General features: G+C 39.4%; 1 pseudogene; it reads left to right on the plus strand.

Annotated features, from left to right (window-relative positions):
- Nucleotides 1-4,754: 4,754 nt before the first annotated feature.
- On the plus strand, nt 4,755-4,928 carry LOC126014867 (uncharacterized; annotated as a pseudogene).
- Nucleotides 4,929-7,373: the final 2,445 nt, after the last annotated feature.

Raw genomic sequence — 7,373 nt, forward strand, 5'->3', positions numbered from 1 at the left:
GAAAAAGCAGGGGCAAACAATTGGGTATAAAAGGGTATCCAGAAAGAAAGGATGTGAGAAGAGGAAGCACGTTTCTTTAAAAACAGTTATTTGTTGGGTGGGGAGGCAGAGCAATAGCATACCATTAGGTCATTTGCGTTTCATGTGGCCAACCTGGGGAGGAACAGGGTTTGATCTCTGGCATCCCCTATGGTCCCTGAGCCTGTCAGGAGTGATTTCTGAGTGCAATGCCAGGAGTAACACCTGAGCACTGCCAGGTGTTTTTATCCTCCCCCAAAACACACACACACACACACACACACACACACACACACACACACACACCACCACCACCACCACCAACAACAACAACAACAACAACAACAAACAGTGAGAAGACAAGCAACAGAGCTTTTGGTCTAGTCACCTGATGAAAGCTTGACTCTTGAAGCCCACTACTCAGAGCATAGGGTCAAATCTTATGCCAGCAATGTGTGATCAATCAGCACAACTTGATTAGTATAATATTTTCATGAGCACCTTGAGAATAGGTTACCATTGGAGGGAAATAATGCAATTTGTGGCCAAGATAGATATTTGATTTGCATTTATTTTTTTTAGTGTCTAAATACACTATTCTAAACTTTATTAAAGCCAACTGAGAAAAATTTGAAAAAAGGATGCTACTTAAGGGCATGTATGAAATACGAAAACACATCTGGTCTTCAGATACATATTTTATCCCTCAGTTGTAAAGAGAAAAAGGCATCTTCTCTGTATTTTCCAGAGAAGAGATTGGCCCAGAACACTTTTACGATTTATTTTTAAAAGATAAAGCTTCTTTCATTTTCTTTCATCTCCATCTTTTCCCTTCCTTTTCAGGTCCATGTAACAAGACTCTTCAGAGCAGAGTCTGAAGTCATGAGAACTGGCTTGATTTTGAAAGCTGAAGGAAATACCACTTTGCAAATTTTCTGTGAAAATTTGTATGTATTTTTAATGTCTCTGAAAATGAATCAGTGCAGCAAAATGGTTTCTGCGCATTATGGAGATTCTTGGAAATTCTCCAATTGGAAATAACCACAAGGATCTCTTTCAGTGGCTATGTATTCAATAAATACAGATTGAAAATTTGTGAAATCTGAACACAGCCTGTGCTTGAAACCATTTTATCATGGGATTAAAACCTCATATATATATCAGAAGAAATTGTGGGCAAATCTAATGTTGTAGAATATTCACTTCAGTTTCTACTTGCCTTCAATGAGAAAACTAAATATTTATGATTATACATGATTATGACAATTGTTCAAAGGAGCAAGGGAAGCAATAAGAGAGACATTAAGTGGCCAGATTTGGCCCTGAGAATGCTAAAATCAGGAGCCATCTGGGAGAGAGCAGGGACAAGAACCAGAGCTGAATCCTCATATCATGAAGGCACAGACAGCAGGCTGGTGCCGATTGTGACCAGGACTAATTCCCTATGTCTTTCAGAAAGTGGGTTGGATTTTTTTTATTTAAAATTAAGAACTTATCTGAAACAATTGAGTTGTTTAAAACTAATTATTACATCTGAATCATCTCATTTTTGATTCAGTTATTTCATCTTAAGAAAATGACAACATGGTAGGTGAACCTGTCTTGAATACTGGCAGTGGGTGTGGGTGGAGGGATATGGGGTGCATTGGTGGTAGAAATGTTGCCCTGGTGAAGAGGAGTGTTCTTTTTGTGACTGGAATCCAATTATAGTCATGTTTATAATCACAATGTTTAAATAAAAATAAAAAAAGAAAATGATAACTATGTAAATCTTTGTTTTGAGGAACATGGCTTTGGATTCTTTGGCTGCCATTCTGAGATGGATTCTCATGATCTGTTGGGTTCTAAGCCAGTTTAGACAGAGATTAAAGTTCATTTTCTTCCCTAGAGAAAAGCAGCTGATGCCACAACTGACTACTGACACATGGGGAGGTTGTAAATAATCACATATAGCCAAGGCAATTCTGAGAAAAGAAAGGTGGAGAAATATGATCAAAACTAAAACATCATGATATAGAATAAAAACATATCCACAGACAACTGGAAGAGATCAGAGTGCAGAAATAAATTCATACATACGGAAACATAAAATTTATGCTAAAGGGACCAAGTCCATATAAAATAGAAATAAAAGCATTTTAACAAATGGTGCAGGAGAAACTAGACTTTTGTATGCAAAAAAATAAAATGATATCACTATTAAATATCAAACATAAAAACAACTATGGGATAGAGAAGGAATGCAGTCATTATACACTTACTTGCATATACCCAATCCCAGTCTGATCCTAGGTACCACATATTGTCCTCCAAGTGCCAACAGGAGTAATTCCTGAGCACTGCTGGAAGTGGTCCAAGCCACAAATTAAAATAACTAAAACTGGACTAGATTTTTAGATATAAGTTCCCAAATGATAAAAATCTGAGAACAAACAATGGTTAGAGCACTACAAGATACAACACCAAAAAAGCATTTGAAGATTCAACCCCAATGGCAAGTGAAACAAAAGTAAAAATTAATCAATAGAACCACATAAAATTAATTTTAAAAATTAATACAACAAAGGAAACCACTATATAAAATGCAACCTATAGATGTTTATATGTCAGACATCTGAGAAGGAATTAGCATTCAAATAAATAAAAATATATATGTATATATATGATACAATTTACAACAAAAGGACAAGCAATTCCCTAGACAAACTACATTATGAACACTTCTCTAAAGAAGACATATAGTTGACTCACAAGTACATAAAACAGGCTTGATATCACTTATTATTGGGAAAAATATAATTTAAAATTACCACAAAAAGTCAGATCTCACCTGTCTCCTACCTTCATCTCATCTGATGGCACAGGCCTATGTCAAGATTGAAGGTGATGAAGATTGTGAGGATGTGGTTCATCTGTAGGTAGGAAGTATAAATGTGCAGACTGTAGAAATGGTCCAAAAACTTTTGCCAAAATTACAAATGAAAATTCCACAGACATCACTCCTAGCATTTCCTAAGGGTATGAAAACCCAATTTGCATGGTATTTGACCCATGTCTTTGTATCAACCTAAGTCCCATCAATAGATGATTGAAGATGATGTGGTCCAGGTGCTCAGAGAAATGCCAATCTGATGTTAGGAAATGGTTCTCTTGTATACTTGCAACAAAATGGAAGGAGCTGAAGTGACTCTGCCAAGTGTGCAGGTGGGGAAGTGAAGCTCAGTATTATTAGATGTTTCTTTTTGGAGTATGAATTCCAGAACCAACTGTAAGATAAAAAAGAATTCAAGACAATAAACACTTGACCCACTACTAAGAGAAAGGATGGACAGAGGGACTTGCAGGTGAAAGGGTGCTGAACAGGGGTGGTGGAAATGGTAACAAGCATACACAGATGTGAAGTCCCATGTATCCTAAAGTCCCATATAATTGCTAACCAATGCTTTCCTCACTCACACAGTTTCTGACTAGAACGATCTCTGAGTCACTCACTGTGCAAGAATGAGAGGCTGCACTTGAAACACTGCCCTGCCCAGTGAGAGATGTCACAGCTCACTAATCTCCAGGAAAACCTTGTCCAGTTGGCATTGGGCCACCTGCAAGGGAAGGCACCAAGTGAGCTGAGCAGACTGAGTTGAAGTATGGGCCATCATCTCAATACTTGAACTGTCTCAGACTTTCCACAAAGCTGTGGCAAAGCCATTATCATGCATTCAATGGAGGAATCTAACTGAGAACAATTTCTGATCCTTTTAAAAGAATGGCCCTCACATTAGAAGTGTGCATTTGGTTACTTGGGAAGCCAGAACAGAACAATTGGAATTGGAACCAAAGTACAAAGCAACTCCATTCTCTTGTAAAATTGAAATGGTATTTCTCTGACTAGCACTACAGAACAAGAAAATATATTCTCTATGTGAATGATGATGGATTTTAACACTTATCAAATTTTTATATTTCTATTACATGTTAGAGACACATTAGTCTAATTTTTGGATTAGTCTAATTTTTGGGTGAGTACCTACAAATTATAGTGTATTCCCTCTATATAAATTTAATAAAAATCACTTTAAGAATAAATTACAAAAATTTGAGAAATATGTAAGCTCTTGAAAATTCCCTAGGATTAAATCAAACTATTTCATTTACTCTCTGATCTACAAAACATATTTTATGTGTCTGGTGGAGTATGAAGCAAGCTCTCTTGAGGGTTGGGGAGGGGAAAGAGTTTCATTCCTCCTCCACAAACACTGTCAGACCTTCCTAGAGAAGAGACCAGCACTGAGAATGCCTGACAACATTGAGAGGCAGAAGCTTGTATCATTTAGTCATAAACACCGAACAAACTTGTGTTGTAACTGGCTCATTTATCAACTCTGTTAAATCATTCAAAAAGTGGAAAGTTTCCTTGAAAATTGGTTTTATTTCCATGCTTTAAATACTTAATGAGGCATCTGCATCAATACCAAGCTTTCACTGGCAGAAGTAAAGCAGCTCAGACATGTGGAATTTGTATCTGGGTTGTGTTTTTAGACGTGGCTGTTAGCTATCCATTTAGCCTACTCTGGACTAGATGTTGGGGAGAACAAATCCTTTCTCTCACATAGAGATGGTTTCATAAATAGACATGAGCTGTAATCTGCAAGCACAGTGAGATGCATTCAGAAACTCAGTGGGGCTAGGAGGCTGCTAATAAGAAAGAAACAAATACTTTGCATATTAATAGTGTTTCAGGCATACTTACCTGGCAGGGGAGATACCATGATCACGAAGATGGTTTCCCCAGGGCGAGGCTTGTCCATTGCACTCCCGGTGTGCTGATCTCTGCAATTTCCCCAAATGTGCAAAACTTGACTGCATAATTTGTGGTAGTGGGGGACTGAAAAACAAATGTATCAGGCATACTTTTAATTAAACTGATGGCAATCTATATGGGGTACACTAACCCCTGACTTTTTTTTTCTTTTTAACAATTCTAAATCCCGGGGAGCCGGAGGCTTCAGCAGACAACACCAGGACGACATGGCTTCATGCGGTAGGCTTTTGGGCCAAGATTAGGGGAAGAGGCAGCCCCAGATGTCCCCCACAGCCTTCTCTCTCCTTCCTCCCGGTCCCCAGGGCTACCTTAGGCCACCTGCTCTGGGTCCCAGCAAGTGGGTTCCGGTGAGGAGCAGGTTAAAGGAGACCCCAGCCCTCCCTGTCCCTATAGAGGGTGGGGAGAGGTCTTCCAGCAATTAGGTAGCCAATGCCTCTCAGGGAACCAGAGGCTTCAGCAGACAACACGGGGACGACATGGCTCTATGCGGTAGGCTTTTGGGCCAAGATTAAGGGAAGAGACAGCCCCGGACGCCCCCACAGCCTTCTTTATTCCCATTTTCTGCCCCCGAGCAAAATATTTATATAAATTTGTAGGATATCATGTCAGTTAATCCACTTTCATTATACAGTACAGATAGTTTAATAGGATATCATAGGGGTTCATCTATGTTTAAAATATACAGAATGTCTATGTTGTATTATTTTCTCCCTCCATTGTCACTCCACCCTACAGGCTTATTTCTAGTCCTTTACTTTCACCCTCACTGTCTACCACCCCAAATGAAACCATTCTTACCCTCAACTCTTCGCTCTTTCTGAAGCAAATTAATACCCTCTCTCAAGCTAACTGCCAGCCAGCTTCCAAAATGAAAAAATAGACTCTCCGCCTCAGAAGAAACCAAAACTCTGTTCCTATCAATCTATTATCAATGGACTCCTAACTTCCAACTCCCTTCACTGGATACCTGTGCTTGCTACCATGACCAGTTTCCAAGACGCCCCCAAAGACATTTCCTGATATGAGGTGCTGTGAGTTGCTTACAGACTCTAGATCAGGGGTCTTAAACTCGTGGCCCGCGGCCGTTTGCAGCCCTCCGTACAACATTTTGTGGCCCGAAGCCGGCCTTCAAATATCATAGTATTCGCGATTATTGGCTTACCGAATAATAGCAATAAAAATCGCATTAGTAAGAAAAAAAATCGCATTAAACATTCCCATACCCCCATTTTGAACTGTCCTAAGAATGAGAATGTATGAGGGAAATGGAAAGCCTGTCTACAGTACAGGCGGGAGTTGGGTGGGGAGGAGGGAGATTTGGGACATTGGTGATGGGAACGTTGCACTGGTGATGAGTGGTGTTCTTTACATGACTGAAACCCAAACACAATCATGTATGTAATCAAGGTGTTTAAAGAAAATATTTATTAAAAAAAAACATTCACATACCCCGAGCAGTTCCGTTCAGGGTATGCAAATGTTTAATGCGATTTTTTGCGATTTTTTTCTTACTAATGCGATTTTTATTGTGAATATTCAGTAAGCGAAATCCCTTATGCGGCCATACCTCACCCCAACTTTGCCTCCTGCCGTCCCCAGGTAAATTGAGATTGAGACCCCTGCTCTAGATGGTCAAATCACAGACCAAAATGGTGTCCAGGAAACAACACTCTCCCCCTCGACTATCTCTAAAACAAAAAAGGGGCACAGATATCTCCTTTGTATATCCCAGATGTATTCCCTTAACATCTGTAACTCTTTTCTGAATATCCTCTTCTATAGTGACAATTTTTCCCACTGTTTTTTTTATTTGATTGTTCGTTTGCTTTTTCCCCATTGAGATCTGTTTTATAAGCAATGCTGTTAGAAGAGTACCTCTGTGTAGAATCCATGTTTGAACCAAGTTATGGGGAATGTTGGACCTGATGCACCAACAATATCTTGTGGCACTGTTTCTCTTTTGCATAGGCACATTAAAATGGGTAAATAATACATATGCAAACAAGTTCTTATCTCATAGAGATGGAAACACAAATTTGGTAATGCAGTTAGGCCTTATACCCTGAACATTAGAATAATGATTTGGCTTAGGCCTCAAAAGAATGGACAGTACCCATACACCCCTGAACAATGGACACCATCTATGGAAACAACCACAATTGTCTATAACAGGATGAAAACCTCTACCAGGGAAAACCTACCACTGCTCTGACTTTGACTTATTCCAAAGAGTGCTCTCAACACTCAAACGACTCAGCAACAACCTGCTTGCAGGGCAGATCGCTTCACATCTAATGGTGTGCTGAAACCAGAGGATGCTCCACATCAGCCTGACTTCAATGAAAGAAATGTATAGAATCCACAAACTTCAAATATAGGAACCTGATACCAACAACAGCTAAAGTGTGAAAAAGTTTCACCAGGAACATGGAGAATGACTCGGGGTAGACAGATTGGCATGCCTGGAGCTCAGAGTCAGTCTTATGCCAATAAAGGGGTGAGGACTTCTTGTAATCAGGCCAAGGATTTTTTTTCCATT

The sequence above is a fragment of the Suncus etruscus genome, chromosome 7 (assembly GCF_024139225.1).
Source record: "Suncus etruscus isolate mSunEtr1 chromosome 7, mSunEtr1.pri.cur, whole genome shotgun sequence".
NCBI classification, from domain to species: domain Eukaryota; kingdom Metazoa; phylum Chordata; class Mammalia; order Eulipotyphla; family Soricidae; genus Suncus; species Suncus etruscus.